Below are 25,631 nucleotides of genomic sequence, written 5' to 3'. Positions count from 1 at the left end.
GTTAATTAATTCTGGAAACACAATATCTAACAATAGGTACAGAGGGAGACGAGGTAGCAAGTAGTGCAAGAGCTACAAATGAAAAGTTGGAGCAGCCCCAATGAAATCATTAGGAACTAAATGACTGTTTGTTACGGTGGCTTCAGAGGCTCCAGGAAACAAATGTGATACATGTGATAATGACCAGAACCCCCAAAGTAATTCAGAGACACAATTCTGCACACCTTTTGCTGGTAAAGCTCTAAGCCCATATGTCATGTCAGCCAAACATGACTTCACCACACACGATTTTAGCATCCAAACACGGCTGAAGGGCTCCTTAAATTGACAATCAAGAACCACTCCTAATCCCTACAACATGAAACTACAATCTTACCACCTAATATAAAGTTTTGAAGACGTATCTTTTCGGGAATAAAAACAGAATGTGTGTGCCCAAATATTCAGTGAGCAGAGCTGGTTTAGATGATCTCTAAAGGGCTCTTCCATACGAAATTAGGTTCAAATCACACCAGAGGGAGCACATTTTATGAAACTTAATAACGTCTCTTCACTTTTCTTGTAGCTAACAATCGAATATCTTTTATCAGTCTCCATTCTGCCAAAACCTTTTCTGTATACGAGCTGGCAACATGGAGAAGTTGTCTTGTTCCTTCTTTCCAACTCTTAGCATCGGTAGCCAAAAGTGTCTTTGTTGCTCAAATAGTCCATGCCATCTGCCAGCAGCTTCTCCAGCCTGTGGTGCCATCTGCCAGCCACCCTGCTTCTGTGCCCAGGCCATGTTGCCTCTGTGCTATTTCAAATGGTTCTTTCGCCGAGAGAGAGAGAGAGAGAGAGAGAGAGAGAGAGAGAGAGAAAGAGAGAGAGAGAGAGAGAGAGAGAGAACCAGCACCTTTTGATTCTATCCACTTTTGGTAATCATCCCAAGCATTGTTCTCTAACCCACCGGTTCTCCAGAGGACAAAAAACTCAACAATTTGAACAGGAACAATTTCCTTTGATTTTTTTTTTTTTCTCCTTCCCTGTCGGGATAAAGAATTAGACAGCTACAGTAGACTAACACAATCAGTCATTAATATAACAAGTTTTTATGGCTATGTTCCCTTTTTGTTTTTAGAAGGTGTTCTTAATGAATTATTCTTTGGAAAAAGAGCAAAGAGGGGAAAACAATCCTTATTCCTACGGTTAATCCTGATTACTTTAAAAACAACTTCTGGTGGAAATTAATAATTCAGTTGAATGTTATTAACAGTATAATGTTAACTTTATGCTGCACGGCACTGTTCTTCCTTCTAATCTACTTAAAATTCCTGACTTTAAAGTAGAAACAAGGGCTGCATAACAGTCTCTTATGGAGGTTAAGCCTAAAGAGTTCGATTAATATTCTCCCTAAGGCCACCAGGAAATTCCTTAAAGCAAGAGAGTTTCAGGCTTTGCTGTGGATTATGCTGAAGAGGTTTTCTTCCTAGCTTTGTAGCTACTGGGAATTTATCTAATAATGTCTCCATCACTGCTCAGGCTTCAGAAGAAGGCCCTTTTTATTCCCAATCACTCATCAGAATCCCAGGATAACTCAACAACCATGAAATTCGGAAAGTTCGCTATTCCTGTACCAAAATTAAATTAGCATTTAAGTGAATGTCAGGAACCAAGTTCACTCATAAGAAATTGTATCATTCTACCCAAATGTCAGAAAATACACATATTTTAAGCCGCAACATCTGAGGTTTCTCCATCTGTACAGATGGGAATGTTCTTCTCTGTAGGCATGTCTGATCTTTACAAATGGTGGAGGACACTCTTATTGTATTAACCTTCACATTTCTTTTAAATCTTTTAGATTTGTAAACCACAGACCTTGATGTTGAGGCATATGGCTATTCGCATCAGTTTCTAAAAATAACATGCTTTCCACCCCTAAAATGTGTGTAATTAGAAAACTCTAGCTTTGATTTCCAAAATTTCTATTCATAATAAAACGATATATATTTCTTATAGTTGAATACTATTATCTCTCAGTATAACTTCACATTATTTATCATTTTTCTACTTCAAGAAGAAAAAAAGAAAATAGCTCTTAAATTTTGCTTTTAATTTACACAACCACTTTTTGCCTTAAAGCATATTATTTTTAACAAAATTTCTACAGAAATGGCATTTACTTCACATTTAAGATTTTATATCCCAATTTCACTAAAATAATGGGAATGGAGAAAGTTCCTCAAGACTTTCAGTTTTCCTCAAATACTAAAATCATGTAGAGTATCAGAAACATGGGAATGATACATAATTTTGTTAGAGTTAAAAGCCATATATATTCTAAAACAGAAGAATGTTTTCATAAATTCTAATTGAGACAAAATCAAATGTATTTTCTTAATTTTTTCCTTTTTTAACATTTGTTTATATTGGAGAGAGACAGACAGAGACAGAGCATGAGCATGAGCAGGGGAGGGGCAGAAAGAGACACTAAGACAGATTCTGAAGCAGGCTCCTGGCTCCTAGCTGTCAGCACAGAGCCCAATGCAGGGCTCAAACTCACGAGCCGTGAGATCATGACCTGAGCTAAAGTCAGATGCCCAACCTGAGCTAAAGTCAGAGCCACCCAGGTGCCCCAAAATAAATGTATTTTAAATCACAGTAATTCTGATACTTGAAAAACATTGTACATGATGAAAATTAAAAGGTTAACATGATGGCCTTAATACATTATTTGTTAAAATTATTGGTTAAATAGTTTCCATAAGTTTAAACTTATTAATATACTATTAGATCCATTTGGAAGCTAATACAAAGTTAGAAGCTACAAACACAGATGAACTCTGTGGGGGTTAGGTTGAAACACAAATGCAAGACAGCAAGTGTTCAAAACCCACTCTCATCTCCTCAAATGATCAAGGATCTTTGGGGAAATACATTTGCCTGGTTCCTTCTCTCTCGGGGTGAACTCTCTTGCAAGCAGGACGACCCATAAAGGTACTGAGTGTGGAAAAACTGATACAAACAGTTTTGTATCAAGAATAAGAGTTATTTTCTGATGAGGAGGCTCTTCCCTAAAATGCATGGTACAAAGTCATGAACTGATGAAGAAGGCTGTGCCTTCATGAAGCTTGTCAATAATATTAGCCGAAGAAATTTGGGGAAAAAAAGATGCTGAAAGCAAGACTATCTTGCTTACCTTACCTCCTCCTCCTTTCGAACTAGATTCCATTTCTTTGAGATATTCTTCTCTAAATGTGCACTCTTGGTTTAGATCATTCTCATCACTTCTACTTCACCCGTCCATTTTCCTTACTACATTAAAAAAATGTTGCCATAAAAAAAGTATTAAGAAAAATCCCCCCGAGGTCTACCTGAACTGCGCCACTTTGATGCAGACCAGGAAAAGAGCTGGCTCCTCACATCTTTGTTCCAATTTACTCAACCTCCAGTTTCTGGGCCCCCAAAGTCTTGTGCCTCTATTGCTTTCTAGCCTCATCTTACATCACTGTTTCTCTTGTGTACTTTACTCCACTGTCAGTTTCTTTATGTTCCTCCCAAGCTCTGTTTGTTCCACCTCAGATCCGCATATGCTCCCCTCACTTGATCTAGAACGTTCTACCCCTTGCTCTTCCATCGCTGCCTCCATCACTTCCTTGAAGTCTCATGCATAACACCCCTTCCTCTAAAACGTTTGTTTGACCTCTGCCTACACTTAAGTAAAACTTCTCTATCATCAGTTTCTCAAATCCTTTACTTCCTAGTTAGCATTTACCACAACCTATAATTACATATTTATTCGTGCAATGATTTATTAAAATGTGTTTCTCCCTCTAGACTGAGGCCCATGTGGGTAAAGATCATATTCGTTGTGTTCAGTATTATCTCCTCAGCTTCTAGTACCATGCTCGCTGCATAAAGAATGCTCAGTTCATATCTGTGGCTCTTTTCGTTTGTTTTTCTCCAAAGTTCGTTCATTATTCACTTAATTATTTGTTACAGTCGTTAGCTTGTTGTTTAGTTTGCTGAGCTTGTGAGTTGGATTTATTCTGTGTAATACAAGCCTGGCACAGAATGAAGCCTGAACGATGACTGCAGTTTGCTGAACCCGGGGCCCCATGTGCCCCAACCCTGCCTACCAACCTGTCCCAGCTCTTTCACGCATCCAGGCTTCATCCAGCCAACGCTAAATTGTCATTCCCGACTCTGCTCAAGAGTGACATCCACCAAGACAACTTCCCGGACTCCCCAAGCTGATTGAGATGCCCTTGTTGTGATGCTAAAATTCCCTCTCTATTTCAACATTCTGGAGGGTTGCTCACATGGCCCTACAGTCAAGAACTTATCCAACTGTCCCTCTCATAGACTCTTAAAATTAGGAAACATGTTATTCAGATTGCATCTAGCACATAGCAATACTTCATGTAATTTGATAAAGGACTGGATACTTCTGTTGTTAACAGTAAAAAAGAAAGGTGGTTATAAAGTAAACGTAACACCAAAAATAATGCCAAAGGGCAAAAGGGTAACCCTTTCTAGCAAACTCCTGCATATTTTGATATTCCAATAATCCAAAGAACTCCAAGACATTAATATTTGGTAGGAATTAAGTAAAAAATAGCATTCAGTGACTTAGTACTGGGAAGAATTTCACCATGTTAACTTTCATGAAGACATCAAACCAGATCATGGTGGGTTCCTCTTTATTATATATTTTATTAGTGACAACAATATTCAACAGTCCCCTTTCCATCTCAATTAAAGAAATTTTAGCTAAGTTAGTGAGTCTTTAAAACTTAAATAAGTTACAACGGAATAATTAGAATAGCTTTTATAATTAAGAAACAAGACACTGTGGAGCATTGCATTTCTGCAGAATTATTGCCTGTCTCCAGCACTTTAAGACCACAACCAGAGGCACACTGCCTTAGCCTCTTGGGAAATACACTAATCCTCTGAAATCCGTTGCTTAAAGCACTTGTTGTATATATGGATCTTTTCCACTCTTTAAATCTCAACTCTGATAAAATTTTTGCTTAATGTTTATCACAATGTTCCAAATTGTATGCAAAAAAAGTAGGACTATGTTCTTTTTCAATATGGACATATAAAATGTTGAACAAAAGGCAATACACAATCATATGCTTTATTATAAAATTACCTTTATGTATTATCATAGGAAGTTGTAATAAGCCTTAACTAGCTTACGATACTTATATACTTACTATATAATATTTTGCATAATTGCAATTATGAAAATTAAAGAGCACAGCACTCCACTGGAATTTAAAAGAGCAATAACCTAAAACATGGTAAAGAAAACAACCCCCCAAAATGGCGGCTTTTGCCAAGCAAAACTTGTTACAAGAACCTAAAAAGAATAAAACCTCTCCTGACTGTGTTAAAGGCCAGCCACATATAAAACACTATTGTCATTTTACTTCCCAAAACCTCTCTTTATATCATGCTGTAGGAGTTGTATTGATTTCATACATACTCACACTGTTTCACCCATCAAAACCATCTATAAAAAAAAGATAGTTCAAAAGTGTGGTCTTTGTATTTTTGTTGAGATCATTATCCTGGCCAGTTGATAATGAGCCTTCAAATGCAATGTGTCCATTTATTAACAATGACAGAACTAAGCTTTCTAATCTGTGTAACCTGTGTAAAATACTTAAGTGCAATTTCAAATACAATTTGATAGAGAAATTGATAACTATCAAGGAATCGTGGGGGTTTTTTAAAGCTTATTTATTTTGAGAGATTGAGAGCAAGCACGGCAGGGGCAGAGAGGGAGGGAGAGAGAGAATCCCAGGCAGACTCTGTGCTGACAGCCCCGATGTGGGGCTCGAACTCACGAACTGTGAGATCATGACCTGAGTCATGAGTGGGACGCTTAACCAACTGCACAACCCAGGCGCCCCAGGAATCATGTTTTAAAGTTAATGCTAAAATAAATATTTGTAAAACTTTTTTTTTTTTTAAATTCAGACTCTAGCTTGGTATAATGTTTGTTTGCCACTCATGATAACAAGAGGTTAAATTCTATTTTATTGTATCTTTCCAACGTTCCATTATTCTCCCAATGATCTGTTGTTTCCGAAGCCCTGGGGAAAGCCACCTGACTGAGCAGGGAGTGGGGGAAGGTGACTACTCTTGCCACACTCCTCCAGAGCTTACAAATAGCAAAATCATCTGGGCAGGCAGATTTTCAATATTTCCTGTTCTTATTCACCAGTCATTGCCGGTGAGCGTAAAAGAAAAGCAGAAAGGGAAGGAAGGATGTGTCTCACCAAGATGGCTAAATGGAAAATAATGCAACACACTGGTATAAACTAGAGTAAGTCACTATGCTTCATATTCCAATGGCCTTGATAACTGACACTCCATTTGGGAATTCTGTTTCGCTCCGGTTGTTCTGACCTTTAGGAGCACTTTCCCAGATCTAAGGAAAACTCCTACCAGAAAAACAAGTACACTCTAGTAAAAATACCAGCCTAATAAACTCTTCAGTGCAGGAGGGAGAAGACCACAGTACTTTTGCACTTATTTCTCTGACTTCACCAGATGGTAACAATAGGATCCCTGGAACTGCACTCAGTGCAATTTGCCAGACAGTCACAATGATCAAGCTACCAATACAAAGACAGCATCTACCACGTGTGGAGTACTGTGAGACATTACGCAAAACATACAAGACACATTAACCACAGTCCTTGCCTTGGCTCACAAAGTATGAAAACTCATAGTGGAGTCTGGTACATCAGCATTTGGTCAGCAGTCATTTAGATGATGAAGATAAAGAGTATCACACCAAAAGTTGAGAGTCAGGGACACCTCCCAGCACCGCCTACTGGAATTAAGCAAATACAATGCGCTCATGACATACACTTAAGTCAGCAACTTTCTGTTGAACCAGGATCACCAAACGCAGCAACTTCCTCAGCCTTTTGCATGCTTTCACCACATCCACCTCATTAATCATATACACATCTACACAGTTTGACTGATTAAGGCTGTTGACGCAGGTCCAGCTCTCAAAAGCTTGAGTCCCAGTTACAATAAAATGAAAATCTCGGCTGTGCCAGAAAGGTTTCCTTTCTGCAAAACATCAAGGGGACACAATGGCTTCAATTACTTCTTTTCTACCGGAAGAACGAATTCAACGCGGACAGGTCCTTCCCATTTATATTTATTGAGTAGGAAAATCAAGAGAAAGAACAGCAAAACAGGTATAACAGACCACCAAATTTCACATCAAATACCGTTTTCAGTGTGAGATAAAACGTAAACTAAGCTTCAACTAGCAAATCTGCAAACAATGGAGTTTGGCCAAAGCAAGCCGCTCAAGTTGTTGAGGCTGACCGGCGACCATTTGAGAGCTAGACGAACGTGTGCCAGCTCAGAAGGAGTGCTGCGTGTGTACGTGTGGGCATATGCATAGTTACGTGTGCACACAGGATACTAGATGTCATTAGTTATTAGAAAGGTAAATAACATTTCATTCTTTACGTACTCATTTTCCATCTCTCCATTAGCAGAAACCGTAACTACTTTGAGAAACACTGAAGGATAACTTACTTATCTTCCTATAAAAGAATATACTCTTTTAACTCCAGCTTTTAAGGATTACAGAGGCCAGCAAGAAAAATATTCCAATGCTAACTTAAATATAGATCCCAGCCATAAGTAAGTATATACTATCAGGAATAAGAAAAAAATAGGGTTTTGAAAAACTTTTTTCCTTTAAGGTTGCCCCATTCTTACAAATGCTAAGTAAGGTGTCATTAATCAATCATTAATCCAATGTTCATAAAGCCCTAATAGGTAGAAATACAGTCTTTTAAGATTCTTTAAATTACTGTTTGGGTATGATAAGATTGTACTAAGATTTAAATGTCATGGAAGGCTTAGAAGGTAGATGAGAAACATGTCAGCACTTCAGTATTCCGCATAGGCCAACATGCTTCTCACAATGGTTGGGATTCATCACCTCCAACTGCGCTCCTCTGAAAGGTGGCAGGAAGGTCGGGCGCAGCCTAGTCATATGCTGAGACAGCAAAGCAGGGTGGCCGAGTTGAGAAGTCGTAATTATAAATACACTTACCAAAAGAATTTCTGTAAGAATATACATACAGTCATTTATGAATTTAGAAATAATCCTAATTCTCAGGAGGCTCTGGGTGTCCTATATGTCCTACAGAGTATTCATTTTTCTACCTACTTGAAAAAATGACAGCTTTCTAATTATTCTGTCAAGATTAATAGACCCCAAATTTGACTCTTAAATCTCAGTGGATGTCTTTTTTTCAATAGCCACTAATTCTCATCCGTGACATTTTTCCTCCCTAAAATTATGTGTTGCAAGGATTTTCATAAAGTCAATTTATAGACCCAAGCAACCTCTAAATCACAGAACTAGAGTGATACAATCATGATAAATTAGCAAACAACCTTAAAGAATCTTAACAAGTACTTTAAAAAGAACCTTAGAGATGAATTTTTAAAATTGTTAACGACTAACAAAACTTCAGCTTCTAGCAAGATGAATGCAACTCTAAATGAAAAACATAACAAAGCCAGATGACATTTTTCAATTAAAAAATAAAAGTTATAAACCAAAAGCAATAAAGAATCCATACAGGCTAAAATCAAGTGAAAGAGGGACCCAAGGAATTGGTAAACACTAAAGTCTGATTTTATTTGTAGCATATATGACAAAACTTAGTAATGTTGACATACTTCCTTTGCATGGGGTATAGGAAAAAGGAAATGGCCTTTAGGGAAGGTTGAAGATAACGAGTTTAGAGTGGACATTCCCAGCAGATATTCATGAAAATCTAGGGCTTAAAAACATTATATTATCATTGCACAGTGTTGAGATATTGCCCACATGTAAGAGAGCAGCACGTAAACTCGACTATCTTGACATTGGCGGTAGGTAAAAAGGGAGTAGGGAAGAAATCACATCTGAAAGCATGCATCCTTCCTAAATCACAAACACTAGATCTTGGGAATTTAAAACGATTGAGTAGAAGTGTTCCCAAATGGCTGGCAGGAAAAGACACACAATTATAATTCTCACAGATTATAGAATTATAAATAAATTCTCACAGATTTCTAAAGAATATAGCCTTATTAAAAGAACATTTTTTTAATGTTTGTTTATCTTTCAGAGAGACAGACAAGGCATGAGCAGGGAAGGGGCAGAGAGAAAGGGAGACACAGAATCTGAAGCAGGCTCCAGGCTCTGAGCTGTCAGCACAGAGCCCGACGCGGGGCTCGAACCCATGAACTGCGAGATCCTGACATGAGCTGAAGTCAAATGCTTATCTGACTGAGCTGCCCAGGTGCCCCAAGAATATAACCTTAAATAAGAAAAAAAAAACAAAACTCATAAGGCACTATGAATGAAAAGGCCGGCAGAAACAGTAGAATCAAATCTTAAGAGAGCTCACATATCAGAAGGTTAAAACTGAGAATGTAAAATAATGGTTTCATGTGTTAAAGAAATAAAAAGAAAACTGAAAACAAAGAATAATTAACCATAAAATGATAGAGTTGGTCTTACATAGAACAAAGGGGGAAAAAAACAGTTGAAATTAACAACAAGAAGAATGTGACATAGTATGTTAGATACTGCTGAAGGAAAAAAAAATCATGAAATAAAAAATGAGATTTGAAGAAGCAATCCATGTGGAGCCTATAGAAATTAAGAGGTGCAAAATATAAGAATATGTGATTTAAGAGTCAGGGAAGGCAGGCAGACAGTCCACCAGGTATTTAGTACAAATTTCAGACAGGTAATAGTCAAGACAAAATATTTAAAGAGATAACTACTCTAAGTTTTTCCAGAACTACCAAAAGTTTACAAACTTCATATCCACAAATCTCAAACATTATAAATTTAAAAAACAAAAACTCACATCTATGCATATCATAATGAAACTCAAGAAAAACAAAAGAGGAAGAATTTAAAAACAGTAAGAATAAAGAAACCATGAGTGCACTAAGAAGAGATATCTTGCCAACAATCACAGAAACCAAAAAAAAAACAAAAAAACGATGGAATGATGTTTTCGAATGTGCTGACAGCAATTGTCAATTTATAATCTTATACCTACTAAAATTAATTTCTAATAGCAGAAATGGAAGAGACTTTAAAAAAGAGTATTTGCTATTTAAAGCTTTATTAATTATGCATCTTAAGTCATCTAGTTTTTTCATGAAACTTTACAAGCTAACTCTGAAATTTTTATGGGGAAATCAAAAAGTTATACACTTTAGCACATAAAAAATAACACAGCCCTGAAGAAAAACATCAAGATAAAGGGGTGTGCCCTACCTATGAGCCCATCCAATTAGATAACACAGCCCTTTCCACAACCTTATCCATCTTAATTCTTTGCTTTAATTTTTATTCTGAGAGAGGAAAATAAAACTCACCTTTAACAAATGATATGACTTACTTAACATGTATTGTTTAAGTGTCTGTCTCCCTGTAATACAGTATCTGTTCCCCGGGGCAAGAAATTTTGCTCACTGAGTTACCTCAAACATCTAGAGAAGAACATACTGTGCAACAGGCACTCAATAAATATGTGTTAAATGAATGGGTAAAACAAGAATTTTAAAGCTATAGGCAAATTGGCCGATGGCTCTCAAACAGAGAGCTCAGGAACAGATTCGTGCCATTTATGACATACTTCATCACTGAAGAAAGGCTGGATTTTCATTAAATGGTTCCAGGTTAGCTAGTTATCCAATTAAAAAATGAAATGAGACCCCTACATCACATAATATTCAATGAACTAGAGATAGATTAATGTTTTATTTAGGGGTGCCTGGATGGCTCAGTCAGCTAAACGAATGACTCTTGGTTTCAGCTCAGGTCATGATCTCACAGTTCATGGGTTCGAGCCCCACGTTGGGCTCCAAACTGACAATGAGGGTCTGCTTGGGATTCTCTCTCCCTCTTTCTCTGCCCCTCTCTCACTCATGCTCACTCTCTCACTTTCTCAAAATAAGTAAATAAACTTAAAAAATATACATTTAATATTTTTAAGACATTGTGATGAGAAAGGATTTCCTAAACAAGATTTTAAAAAACAATTCATAAACAATGACAAATTTAAGTGTATTAAGGAATTTCCTTTATCAAAATAAAAGAGTGAAATAAAACACCGAGAACAGAAAAACGACATTTCCAACACTGACAAGATATTAATATTCAGGACATGAAAAAAAAGTTAACAAATTAATATCCTACAATGCAAAGGGAAAATGAGCAAAAGTCATGAGTGCATCTTTTAGAAGAAATAAATGACTCATTGACACATGGAAATATATAACTTCACTGACAATTAGAAGAATTTTTAAATGAGATTATTACAAAGTATGATTTTCTTTTACCTTTATCTTTTTAAATAATCTCTATGCTCAACATGGGGCTCAAACTCATGACCCAGAGATCAAGAGTCACATTCTCTACTGACTGAGCCAGCCAGGCACTCCTATGAGGTATCATTTTATACCCACTTGACTGGCAGCAATTAAAAAGTTGGGCCAATGTTATTACAAAGGAATGGTGCAATAGAGACTCCTTTATCCAGTTGGTGGGAGTGGATATTGCAACCATACATGAGAGACTAGCTTGATAATATCACTGAAAGTTAATCACATACCCAAAAATCATGCAATTCCATTATAGAAAGAGTCTAGCAAGCAAGGACCTGGAGATGTGTACAACAATCTTCACGATAGCACTGTTCTTGAGAATGACAGTAAAAAACAACCAAAATATCCATAAACAGTAAAACGGATGAAGAAATCAATTTGATGTACTCCTGTAATTATTATGTAGTGACTGAGATCAAATCAGATTACAGTGTTGCAAAATTTTTTTTTTTTTTTAAAGTAGGCTTCAGACCCAGCATGGTGCCCAGCACAGGGCTTGAACTCACAACCCTGCAATCAAGACCTGAGCTGAGATCAAGAGTTAACCCTTCCACTTAACTGACTGAGCCACCCAGGTGCCCTACAATCTTTTTTTTTTTTTTTAAGATAAAGTAGGATGGGCTAAAATATACAAGAGCCCTTGATTCATAATAAATATAAGTATTGTTTTGTGAAACTTCAGTTTGAATTCTCTGTATGTACTCATTTGCAATGCAAACATATTTTTTGTGGTGGCTGCCAGTAAAAACGATTTGAAAACCATTGCTTTAAAGTTCTGACAATGGATGACCAGTACTGACAACGGATTCGTGTCAACAGGAACAAATTAAAAGCATATGTGCAAAAAGCAAGTTCCAGAAGAACAGGTGTTATAAATTTCCATCAAGAAACAAACATGTCTACGTAAACATTATATTGTTTAGGGATATAAATTTTTGTGGGAATTGTCCTTCCCTTAATCTGTGTAGTGACTACATAGGACTATTTGACTACTTAAACGGTCCGTATATATTTACATACAGTCTTTGCTATATGTGTCTCGCAAGAACATTAACAAAGTTAAAACATGAATATTTTAAAATATGCAATACATTTTATAAGCTAGGAATGATCCCACTGGGTGTGGCTCTATAATCCCTTCTTCTATCCCCAGTCATAGAAGATGTGTTGGAGGAGGATGCGGAGGGGGGTTGGGGACAGTGGGCATGTTCTCTGTGGTTCAGGAAGTTGAACACATTTCAGGCAGTCAGAATCCCCTGGCAAAAGAATTATTTCCTCTAACCAAGGAGGTAATATATTCGTCCAAAGAAAAATTGAAGACAATGGAATAAGAAACACCATCTGGCATTTAAAGCTTGAATAGCACTTTTAACTACTGTCTAATATTCTACAATATGATCATAGTATATTTAAACATTTCTCATTGATAACCATTAGCATTTTTTTTTAACGATTCTGCAGAGTACATACTTGTGTATTTCTCTAGGATAATGTGTAGCATTTGAATGCTGGATCAAAACTTTCCACAGGTGAGAGTGACGGTTAACTCTCAAAAATATTGCTCAAATCAATTATTATCTGTATGAGCAATTTGGAGAACAAGATGTTTTTTAAATAGTAAACCTCCCCAGGGAGTTTGAGATTGATGTGTACTTGTGAAGTTACAATTTTGTTAAATTTTTTTTACTGTTTATTTTTGACAGAAAGAGAGACAGCATGAGCAGGGGAGGGGCAGAGAGAGAGGAGGACACAGGATCCGAAGCAGGTTCCAGGCTCTGAGCTGTCAGCACAGAGACCGACGCAGGGCTCAAACTCATGGACCACAAGCTCATAACCTGAGCTGAAGTCAGACGCTCAACCGAATGAGCCACCCAGGTGCCCCTTACAATTTTATATTCAAGTTAAATGAAATCAAAACCTAGTCACTCCCAGCCGATATAAAGGCAAGGGTGTCGATGCAAGGTGCTCAGAATTGAAAGACATCAGCCATACGCTCATATTCCACAAGAGTAAACCAGATTTCATGCATGTGTGCAATCTTTAGAACTCATTTTTCATATATTGTAAAGCACAAATGAATACCATCAAGATTGTAAAAATATATTTTATTGGATACTATTCCTTACATACCTAATAATGTAATTTTTAGTCTATGAGAAAAATATGGACAATATTAATATATAGTTCCAGTCTTTTATGCTTTCTATAATAAAGCTTACACTAAAAAATTCTGTAAGCATTGTGCAAAATAAATTACACCCATCTAAAGTTAAGAATTCCCACATGAAAAAGTTGTTTGAGACAGAAAGTTAAATCTTGAATTATCAGAATATACAACTTTACATAAACTGGTTATTTTCATCTTCGTACTTCTTTCTAAGTCAGCAGGAACATCATAGAACATAATGAGTAGTGGCTATGTATACTTTTTATGGCTTCCAGTTTATTCTCTTTGAGGGTAACATTAACACCTGTCAGATTATACTCTATTACATTCTCCCAAATTGACTTTCAACTCAACACATGCTTCTATTTTCAACTCTCATTTAGCTCTAGGTAACCCTTAGCATGCATTTTCCTATTTTAAGATGTGTACTCTTTGAGAGTTTGTATCTCAAACATCTTTAATCTTTCCCCCTCGTCAATAATTTGACCTAAAAATGTGGCACACTGGGGAGAAGACAGAGTAAGAAGGGATGGGGCGGAGGTTAAGTGATAATAAAATCACATATAAAAATATAATAACTTTAAAGATATGTCTAGATGGGTAAATCAGTAAAGGAGGTTATTAATAACGCTTGAAATAAAATGGAATTCATAACATACTGATCCAACTTCTTACTTGAAACCAGTATCTCGTAAAAATTTTCTCATAAAAGAAATTAACAGGTTGATTTGAGCTAAAAAAAAAAAAAAACAGTTTAGGGTCGGTTAAGCGTCTGACTTCGGCTCAGGTCACGATCTTGCAATCTGTGAGTTCAAGCCCCACGTCAGGCTCTGTGCTAACAGCTAGCTCAGAGCCTGGAGCCTGCTTCCCATTCTGCATCTTCCTCTCTCTCTGCCCTTCCCCCACTCACACTCTGTCTCTCTCTCAAAGATAAACATTAAAAAGATTTTTTTTTAATTTTATAACTAAGTAGAAATAATGCTTTACCATTCAATACTTACTGACTCCTATCATATACATGGCACTATGCAGGCTACATGTATCATGTAAAACACATATCCACACTCAGCCCCTGCCATCAAAATACTCACAAGTTATTGCCAGAATTTTTACTTGAATTTAGTATTTTTAATGACACACATGACTAATGACATCTCACTGAGAACATTTTTCGTATTTCATAAAGCTGAGTTTCTATACAAACTATTTTACAATTAAAATATTAAATTAAAAAATTAAATTTAGCATTTTGAAACAAATATTGCCAAACTTTAAATGGCTGTGATCCACAGCTCAGAATGCATCTCATGTTGTTATTTTCCTATCTGTGACTTTACTTGTGGTGGTACTAAAATTATTTACTCTCTCAGATTCCCTGATATCAGTTTAGATAAAACAACAATGTGTGCACACGTTCCAAAGGTAACCATCTTCTTTGGGGCAGGCTCACTTGCAATTAGGTGACATAATGTCTGTACTGTTCCTGGCATACATAGTTCATGGCCAACTAGTTGTTTCTCATGAAAGAGTGGTTTCCATATTCTCTCCACTAATTTGCTAAAAGCATTTGACAAAGTTTAAGTTCTTTCATGATATTTGTGTTTTAGCATTATTCATACACAAAACTATTAAATAAAATGAGTATTGCCTGACAGTGGGGACTATCATGTCAGAATATCATTTTAGGAATCAATGGTATAAAAATACAAGCAATCTTTAGACTTTCTGAATAACATACATGAACAAAAAAGAAAGGAAATAAAGACTGCTGGAAGAAGCACAAAAGTCTGTTTTGATGCAAAGAGGGGAGGCTTCAGAGCCAAAGAAGGGCTGACCTCCACATTCAATTGTACCCCTGGCTTTAAACTTTGGGCAAGTTAATTTAGGAAAGAAATTCTGTACAGGTTATTGTGTAACATAACGCAACTCACAAAGACTGGATGGAAGATTGCATGTCAAGACTTAGCTCAGTAACTAGTAACTAATAAAAGGTAGCTCCCTCATCTATCCGACTCGGAAGCAGATTGCCAAACTCTTGGCCAAGGCTAGGCTTTTTTTTCCCCCAACTTTCTTCCAGTCCACCAATTCTCAAAGTGTGGATCCAAGACTAGCTGCATCAGCACCATTTGGAAATCTGTTAGAAATGTAGATTCTCAGGCTCTAGTTCAGACCCACTGGACCAGAAACCTGTATCAGTGATCAGGCTTCAGGGGATTCTGATGCACACTTCGGTCTGAAAGTCACTCTGCCATCATGGCTCTGAAACCAATGAACGTGTTGCCAAGTCGAATAAAATGACCCACTTTCCCTTATTCTAGAACATTTCCTAATGACTCAGCTTCCTTTCAAGGAATGCAACAATTCTGCGGAGTGGAGGTAGCTGGTGTCAGTGAATCAGTTCTGGAGAAATTAAGAAAGAAGCACATAGTGTGGGCCCTGGCACGCAGAGCAATTTTCTTCATCAACCAAGAGTCAAAATGTTTTAAAGTTAAAAAAATACGTTGTTTTGCCATTTTTTTCCTAGCATGATTCTCAGAAATCCTAACCAGCTATAAAAAAAATACATTCTCCCACTCCAGGGAGTTTTTAAAAGATAAATTTAAATGGGAAAATCCCTCTAATTTTTCAGGCACATTTAAAGAGTTTAATTATTAGATTCTCCCCCTTCATTCTTTAAGAACACATTTTATTCTTTTCTAACACTGATCCCTCATCGTTTATAAAATTCTTCGTACCAGATGTTCTCAACATATCACTATTTTTTAAGGTTCTTAATCCTCCTCATTTGAAAAACATTACCCTTTAAAGGAAGTGAAAGGATCCAAGACCACCTTAATTCTGCAGCATGTAAATTCTGGACAGTCATTTTGCTCCCTCTCACTCCCACGCACACACCCATGCTGGTGTCAACATATTGAATATTTAGTAGCCACCTTGGAGTTTTACATCACGGCATTTTAGATGCTACATAGATTAGAGAAGTTCTTAGGAGACTACTACTTTGAAAAATAACTACTATTAAGTACATACACACACACACACAAACACACAAACTCATTCTTTGGCTCTAAGATTAATCCTGAGATAAGAAACCTAAATAATAAGAAAAAATTTAATTTTTCAAATAATTTTTAGTCAGACTGGGAATTATTCATATATTCAGTTTTCTATGAGGCAGCTGAACCTTCGGGAATATTACCAGCCTGAATTGTGTTACTCACTCAAACTCCTCTAAATTCAGTTTGCTATTGTATATCACCTATTTTCTAACTTCCCCCGAGGTGAAAAATTCTCTCTCATTATTTTAGATTTAATTTCATAAGTTGTATTGGCACCAAAAGACTCACTTTTGCAAAAATTTAGCTATTACTGCGATTCAGTGTTGACAATCTACATCTTATACAATGGCCTATTTAAAGAGCATAAATGTCTTAACCAGTGTAACTGAGGAAACCAGTATATTCCCAATAGAAGAGGGAGAGAGAACATTGTTTTCACTTGAAATAGAGAAAAATAAACCACAGGAAATTCGCCCTCATCATAAAACAAAGCAAAGCCAGTATTCGAGTTACTGTGTAAAAATCTGTATATCCTCGAACATTTGCATCTCCAAAAACAAAATCATTTCAACAGCTACACGGTCAAGTCATGTTATTACCTGAGCAGACACGGACACTAATGCGACATCATTCAAGAACACTACTTGTTGCATCTGTGGCTCACCAAGACACAACAGTGACATTTTCCCAGCTTTACAAATAAGTAAAAGAAAAAAGAAAAATAGGAATGCTGTTAAAATGGCTGGAGGCTTTTTTGCTTTGCCCCCATCTGCACACTCTGGGTTTTCTAAGACTGAGTAATTCTGTATTAGCACAAGTGCTCTCAGCGTGGGAAGACACCTTCTGTTGAGCTCTCTTGCCGACGATGCCCTAGAGACTGTGATTCTCCATGCTGTTGTTCCGGAGCATCCCAGCACTAATGTCCTCCGCTCTAGATCCATCCCATCACATAAGATGTTAGGAGCTCTACCAGGCAGAAACAAAAAATAACAAGCACAGACCTGCAGCTTTAAGTAAACAGAGCTGCAGGGTGGCTACTTTGTATTGTCCTCATCAATGGCCTGGTTGGGGACAAAATGGCCAGTCCCCTGGTTGGGGACTGACTCAAAAATGTCCACTGTTTGGAAAAAGTTCTATAGGAGTAGGTTCTAATCGTTGTCATTGTAGTTAGATGGGACGGACATATTTGTTTTCCTCACAAAAATGTACAATTATGTTTCCCTATGGTACTCAATATCATACACACTATTCCTGCTCTAGAGTCAAAAGCTTTTTTTTTTAAGTTTATTTATTTTTACAGAGAGAGAGAGAGAGAGAGAGAGAGACAAGGAGCAAGCGTGTGTGTGTGTGTGTGTGTGTGTGTGTGTGTGTGTGTGTGTGTGTACACACAAGCAGGGGAGGGGCAGAGAGGAGAGAAAATCCCAAGAAGGTTCGGTGCAGAGCCTGATGCGGGGCTTGAACCCATGAACTGTGAAATCATGACCTGAGCCAAGACCAAGAGTTGGACGCTTACTGTACCACCAAGGTGGTATTAAAAGCTATTTTTCAAATAACATAGCAAAAAATAAATAAATAAATAAATAAATAATAGGCTCTTTTTCTTCACTTTTTTTTTAAACCCAGATTTAATATATTCATTAAAATGGGTAATTTGGCAGAGGCAAAACAGTCAAGACTTTGGGTTGGTTATACTATAGCTAGCTCAATCTGTGTCTCAATGAGTAATCGGGACTGAGTGGTTTAGTTACTCCGGATACATTAGCAATTGTGAGATACAGGCTGACAACTTTTGGTAGACAATATATTTAGAAGTTTCCAGCAATAATTTTTTGTGTGTGAACATGATGAAACTTTTTCAGTATTATTGCATTTCTAGGCTTTACATTAACTAAAAAGAAAATGAAAACTATCTCCCGGTTCCATGTGGGAAGCATCGGTCTTCAAAGCATAACACTGACTGAAAAACAAAAATAAAGACATTCAAAGTTTTTATTTTATAAAATAAATATTATCAGCCATGGTTTCATGTATGGCAAACCTTATACAATTAAGTTTTCATGGCCGTGTAGGAAATAGTATGTTTTACAAAAGAATATGAATTGTTTATTACCTCCATCTTTATGCGCACTCCACTTGAAAAAAATTAAACAGATGTTGAAAAAGCATAGTTTTGAAGCTTTAATTTAAAGCACTAATTTTGACTACTGTACATGGTATAAACAGGAAGAAATCTTAGATTAAAAAAAAAAGATCTGACGCACATAAAACTAATGGTCTCATCTCTACTCTCTAATCCAATTGATTCATTCAGCTCTAGTGAAATTACACCACCTTCAAGATCAATTTTGCCACCAATTGAGCCTTAGAACATTTGGACGCTCATTCATTATGCATGTAACTTTCATCCAAAGAAAACTATGATCAAAAGCATTATCAAGGTGGAAACACTAAAAATACTCTTACTTTTAAAAACATTAGGGGCGCCTGGGTGGCGCAGTCGGTTAAGCGTCCAACTTCAGCCAGGTCACGATCTCGCGGTCCGTGAGTTCGAGCCCCGCGTCAGGCTCTGGGCTGATGGCTCAGAGCCTGGAGCCTGTTTCCGATTCTGTGTCTCCCTCTCTCTCTGCCCCTCGCCCGTTCATGCTCTGTCTCTCTCTGTCCCAAAAATAAATAAACGTTGAAAAAAATTTTTTTTTTAAAATAAAAATTAAAAAAAAAATAAAATAAAATAAAACCATCAGAAACCCAGCATTACAAACACTGACAGAATTTTTACTCAAGTTTTCAACTTTGACTCCAAATGTTTTCTTAAAATTGGATAATTTTCCTTCCTATTGATTATACTGAGTTCATTTTCCACCCTTTCTCTTTGAGTCTGAGAATACCAAATTGCCAAAACAAACAAACAAACAGACCCAAGAAAAATGGAGAGAGAGAAAGATACAGGGAATTTCCAGGGTGATGGAAAAAGAAAGATTAAATCATACCTTTCTCTCTAAAAGATTACAAAGAGGATTAAGCATTTGGATGCCACATACATATCAGATTAAAGCAGGGAGTACGTGCAAGAAGTCACCAAAAAGCTGTGAACAGGCTTACAATAAAGTATTTCTAAAAGAAAAATGGAAAATAAGAGAATCGATGAGAAGGCTGGTGCCTACAAGTTTTCCTAAAATTAGCTTACTAGAAATAAGAGAATACTTTTACTTTTTTAACAAAGTATCTGTCATAGGAAAAGAATAATTGACACAATGACATGTTACGTGCCTTGTTATCACAGTTGACCTTGGCCATGGAAAGTTATGCTGCTATAAGGGCACAGATTTGATGCGGTACCGAGATAAACATAACTAGTCACAATTATTATAATACCCTAAAGCACCAAGTTCACTCAAGTGTAGTAGCTCAAACAAGATTGGACCTACAAAGTTATGACAAACAACTCCTTCATTAAAAATACTGTAATATTACAAGTTTCTAGCAATAAATACTTTTGTCTGAACATGAAAAAACAATGTTTTCAACGTCATTGCTCCCCTAGAATTTACATTAAACAGAAAATGAAAGCTACCTCGGGTTCTATGATGGTCAGGTGGAAAGTGTTAATCTTCAAAGCATAACACTGACCAAAAAGGACAAAGTTTTTATTTATAAAAAACTGTCTCTGCACAGTGTGACCTTCCCTCTGCTTCTTTGGGTACAAATTTCCATTTGGCTTGAAACCTGTCTCAAATATGATCTTCCATGAAAAGCCTCTTCTTGCTTAATGCTCAGTGCTTGAGATCTTGTTTCCACAGCCCTTTGTCATTCACTCGACGATAGCATTTACTCTCATTTAATTTACCTGAGTATGTATCTGTCTCTCCCCTGTTATCCTGTGAGCTCCTCACGGTGTTATCATTTTCACATTGGTAGGCCCAGTGTCTAGAACACCATACTCAAGACAGTTTTGGTGAATGCACCAAACTGCAAGTGGGGTGCTGGGAATAAGCCTTAGAAATAAAAGTTAGGACAAACGGTGCTCTTCTAATACATGATGGGTTATCTCACAAAAGAAGTGTTATCATTCATTAGTATTCCAGAGAGAAAAAAATAAAGGGAAGCAGAGATCAGGCAAAAATTTCTAAATGAGTAGAAGGAGGAACGAAGAGATGGTCTTTTCTCCAGAGCCGTGAGCTTGTCACTGACAGCGAGGCTGAAGAGACTCTTCACAAACTTCTTCAGAACCAAATTCATCTGGGGCGCCTGGGTGGCTCAGTTGATTAGGCATCTAACTCTTGATTTCAGTTCAGGTCATGATCTCACAGCTTCATGAGTCTGAGCCCTAAATCGGGCTCTGCACTGACAATGCAGAGCCTGCTTGGGATTCTCTCTCCTTCTCTCTCTGCTCCTCCTTCGCGTGCTCTCTCTCTCTCTCTCTCTCCCCACCTCTCAATAAATAAATAAATAAATAAATAAATAAATAAACAAACTTTCAAAATATTATTTAAAAAGAACCAATTCATCACTTTACAAAACTGAATGTTACATGCTCAGGTTAAGCTCCCTTTTGGAAAGACCACAATTTTTGTTTTTAATCAGAAGAAAATCCAAATATTAAAAATGTTTAGACCCTGTAAATTGATGAATCCAAATTTAGATATTAAAAGATATTAAGCTAACTGTACTAATCTCTAACATATTTCTAGATTTTAAAAAGGATGGAGCATTTTGTAAAGTACATACTGAACTATGTATTTACTATCTCACAAGCATACAACAGGAAAAGCTTTGATTCTTACATAGTCTCACTGACTATGCATGTTTACTGGATAACATCATTGCTATTACTGGGACGTATGTTACATTGTAATAATTCATAGGAAAGTATGGCAATCAGGGGATCCAATCATACACCACTGGATGTTAATTAAACACCTCATGCTACTGAGGGTGAGACCTCTAACTGGACACCAAAAGTTGATTTAAAAGTGGGAAGTGATACTGTTGCTGTAGAGGCCACTGATTTCAAAGAGAAAAGTTTCTCTTTACATTTTATCTAGCATCTAAATTCACTTTTACAATAGTTTTTGTGATGAATAAAGTATGTAATCAGTGTAAAAAAAATCTCTAAAATAGACACTATAGAAAAAGTACCCATAATCACACCCCCCAGAGGAAAAAAAAAGTGTTAGCATAGTATTTTCTTTACACAAACACACACACACTCACTCAGACATAGGCACTTACATATCACACACACACACACACACACTCACACACACATACATACACACATTATATTTTTGCTCTCTGATGTAATTTAGATGTATTTTCGACAAACATATCATTTGATCTATTATATATGGCTCTTAGGTTGTGTAAAATATGATCTACATATTTAATATTCCTGATCCACTTGATTCACCATTTCAATACAAAATTCTAAATTCTGAGATGCAAAATAATGTGTTCTAACCACAGTAATACTATATATAATACTGTAATATAAAAACACTTTAATAATAATACTATATCTCCCTTGATAAGTTAAGTAGTGTCTATATGCTACACAAACCCTTGGATTGCTCAATGGAAGATAATTATAAAAAAACTTACAAATGAAACTAAACCATTCATGTTAAAAGCTAATTTCAGAATACATCAGGAAAGACACGAATTTATTTTTACCTCATTCTCAGATATATTTTATAATTATTAAAATATGTTTAATTAATGAATGGGTAAAAGGAGTATTTTATTCCAAAACTGAATTATTTGTTCCTTAGATCAATAAATCTTTCTTTTCCAAACATCATACTGCTTTCTTAACACAAATATCGGGAAGCGGAAGGAGGACAAAAATACACCGTTTCACACCTGCATCGTGCTACGTTCTGCATCAAAAGTTATTTCGTGGTATACATATCATCTACCAAGGGTAACTGAAGTCCAGAAGGGGGACGGGTGTAACTCCCACATCTGCACAAAGTGCATTACTTACAGACAAATATACATCTAAATCCAAAGAGCACATTTTAGTATTGCATACAGTTAGCCAAGAGCTTTCCTATAATTATCTTATTGGATACGTGCAAGGATCCCGCAGGGTACCACTGCATAAATGAAATCACCCTTGGTGAGGTTAAGTGACTTGTTCCAGGTCTAATGCATAAGGTAAGTGGTGACACCAGGACTTAAATCCAGGTGTTGTAGCTCTAAACCCAGTGCTTTTTTCAACCACATCACACTACTGCAATCAACAGCGTACTTAGAATCAGGCCTAAAAACAATTACTCATCAATTCATGAAATGCAGGTGTCTTTTTCAGCCCACGCTGACACAGTAAAAGTGATTTGATCACTTTTCATTTAATAAACACTCTGCTGCTGATCTGTAGGAGGAGGATAGAGGTAGGAAAAAAAATTCCTCTCTTCTTGCCTTTTAAGCTTGATATCTTATTTTCTTTTCTCCAGCTCCAGTCTATTAATTGTCAACATGCGTCTCTAGTATGAATAAATATTCTTCTTAATAAACTGTTTGATCTTTTAATGAAGATAATAAAAATACACACTACTCAAACATTTTTAAGATTTCTTTATATTTCTGCTGTGTTTTAGTAATAGCCAGAGATATGTAATATTAACTCTAAAGATAGTTGTCCAGTATCATCATAATGTAGCTCCTTTATAGGATGCTAATTTGTCTCAGCAGATACCCACTTGCTTATTTAAATTTGAATAATTATTTCTATTTTCAATTATTTCAATCTTACTCCTACTATCCCCTTTTCTCTACCCAAACACCAGTAAAAATTTATTTACTGAGCCTCTATTCTGTGCTGGGCACTGGGCATACAGCACAAAATTGATTTATTTGCTCCTGAAGACAGACTAGTTGAGGAACCGGGTAAAGCAAATATTCACACATACGTAAACAGAAAGAGCCACCAGGAAGGAATAAATTAGTTTTTGAGTACAGAGAGTCTTGATTTAGTTCGAAAGATTAAGAAAATCCTTTCCTGGGGAGATAATACTTCACACGAAAGCAGAAGGATGTCATCACAAGGTGACCGTCACAAGGTGAACAAGGGAGATTGGGGTGAGCACAACATTCCTGACATGGGAGTTCACTGGGCTGGAAGAAGCCAAAGGTGGTTTCCGTAGCTGGAGCAGGGGAAGAGTGGTGGACAGGAATTTTGAGAAGACGACAGAACCAGGACATGTTATAGACTCTGGATTTTATCCCAAGTGAATATAAGACATTGAAAGTATTAAGTGCAAAGAGGGTATTATCTAGCATGTATCTTTGATTAAACTACTACCAATACAGGCCTAGGAAACAGAATCTTTACTCAGACCTCTAGTTGTGCTGTTACAGCAGCCAAATAACATGGGGCTACTCATTAATGTTTTGTGTCCTTTCCCCCAACTTTGGGACAAAAGGGGGGTATCTAAAATTGAACCAAGCTATAACATTCAAAGATGCCAGCATATATCAAATGCTTTTAATGCTGAACACTGGGACTCGTCAAGATTGATCTATAACATGGCATCCATTTGTGCTACAATGAAATTGCTGATGATCAGACTGTAATAGGGCACGTGATTTGCATTCACCATTTTTTCACAATAAATGAAAGCACTGTTAGGTAACAAGCTGGAGTTTGAGGATATTTTTCGGTGCCATAAATCTACTTCTGTACATTTAATTGCCTGCTTAGAACAATACTTTCCTTTTACTACAGTAATAATGCTAACTTACATCTGTATAGCTCTTCCCTTTCAAAGCATATTAGTTCTTTAATGATACAGACCAGGTGTTCGTTTTCCATTTTCCCTTAATAGTGCCCAGCATACTTTACTTTTAAAGAAACAACAAATAACTATCAATTGGAGATGTCATTGAAAAGGAGATGCACTTTAGAAATCCGCCCCCCTCCCCCCGCCGGCACAGTCATGCCTGTGTCACAGCCCCGTCTGAGACCTTGAGTGGTTCCTCAATGCTCACACCCAGTGCACTCTCCACAACCTGGAACACGCTTACTCTCGCAGATGAGTCCTACCCTCCACTCCTCCACCAGTCTCCTCCTATCTCTGCTGCATCTCCGTGAACACAGCTGTTCCCAAGTGTGTGATGAAACGCCGGGCCCCTGTGCTTTTGTTTTGCCTGTTCTTTTACGGCAGCTTGTCCATTTTCCCCTCCTATGGAATTCAACCACTTTCAGTATGAATACAGCACACCCAGCACAAGATGGGTGCCATGAGATGATTCGACAGTCCTTCACTTCTCTGTATTTGAATGACTGTTTAACTCTTGCCTATACACAAAAATCAGCCACCTAGAACTGCTTATAAACAAAAGCAAGCATGACCACTAAAATCTTAGCAGAAGTACAACTTTCAAAAATCATGTAGACAATCCAGAATACAATTCCTCATGTTAAGGTCATTAAAATGATAATGGGACACTCCACTTGTGGCCTTCCAGTTTAACATCTACCTATGCATAGAGTCCGTAGAATCAGTGTGACAAATCCCATTCAACACGATTTATGCATATTGTAGCAACAATTTTTTTCTGAAAGTTTCCTTTCTGAAATCTATACATGCTCTTTGACTTGAAGAGTTCCCTCTGAAATAGGAAGTTTCCATAGTGCAAAGTAGTAACTACAAAATGAGCTAGCACAATGAAAAGGCTTTTGTCTGAAAGGCAATCCATCCTTTAGATGCCAAACAGGTACAAAAATAGTCAAGCGAACTCAGTAGATTTTGTTTGAAAGTGGAAAATCTTCTGTTTCCCTCTACATGTAATCAAACTCTTCCCTTACACTTCATTGATACGTTACCGTTTTCTGCCTTTTCGGTAATCTAGGCTGGATTTTAATATTTCTGCTAAGTAATGCGCAAATAAGAGTTTTATTTCTGAACACAAGTTATAAAAACAATGAAATGTCTTTATTGTAGCTTCTAATTAAGGCATGTAGA

The 25,631-nt window shown here is 36.8% G+C and overlaps 1 protein-coding gene across 1 annotated transcript in view; it reads right to left on the bottom strand.

Annotated features, from left to right (window-relative positions):
- The window catches only part of PARD3B (par-3 family cell polarity regulator beta), a 1,026,938-nt gene that overhangs the window by 720,090 nt on the left and 281,217 nt on the right, over positions 1-25,631 (bottom strand). The window lies entirely within an intron of this gene.

Source organism: Herpailurus yagouaroundi, unplaced genomic scaffold, assembly GCF_014898765.1.
Source record: "Herpailurus yagouaroundi ecotype Mexico unplaced genomic scaffold, PumYag 140, whole genome shotgun sequence".
Lineage (NCBI taxonomy): Eukaryota > Metazoa > Chordata > Mammalia > Carnivora > Felidae > Herpailurus > Herpailurus yagouaroundi.
This window is presented reverse-complemented; position numbering and strand designations above follow the sequence as displayed.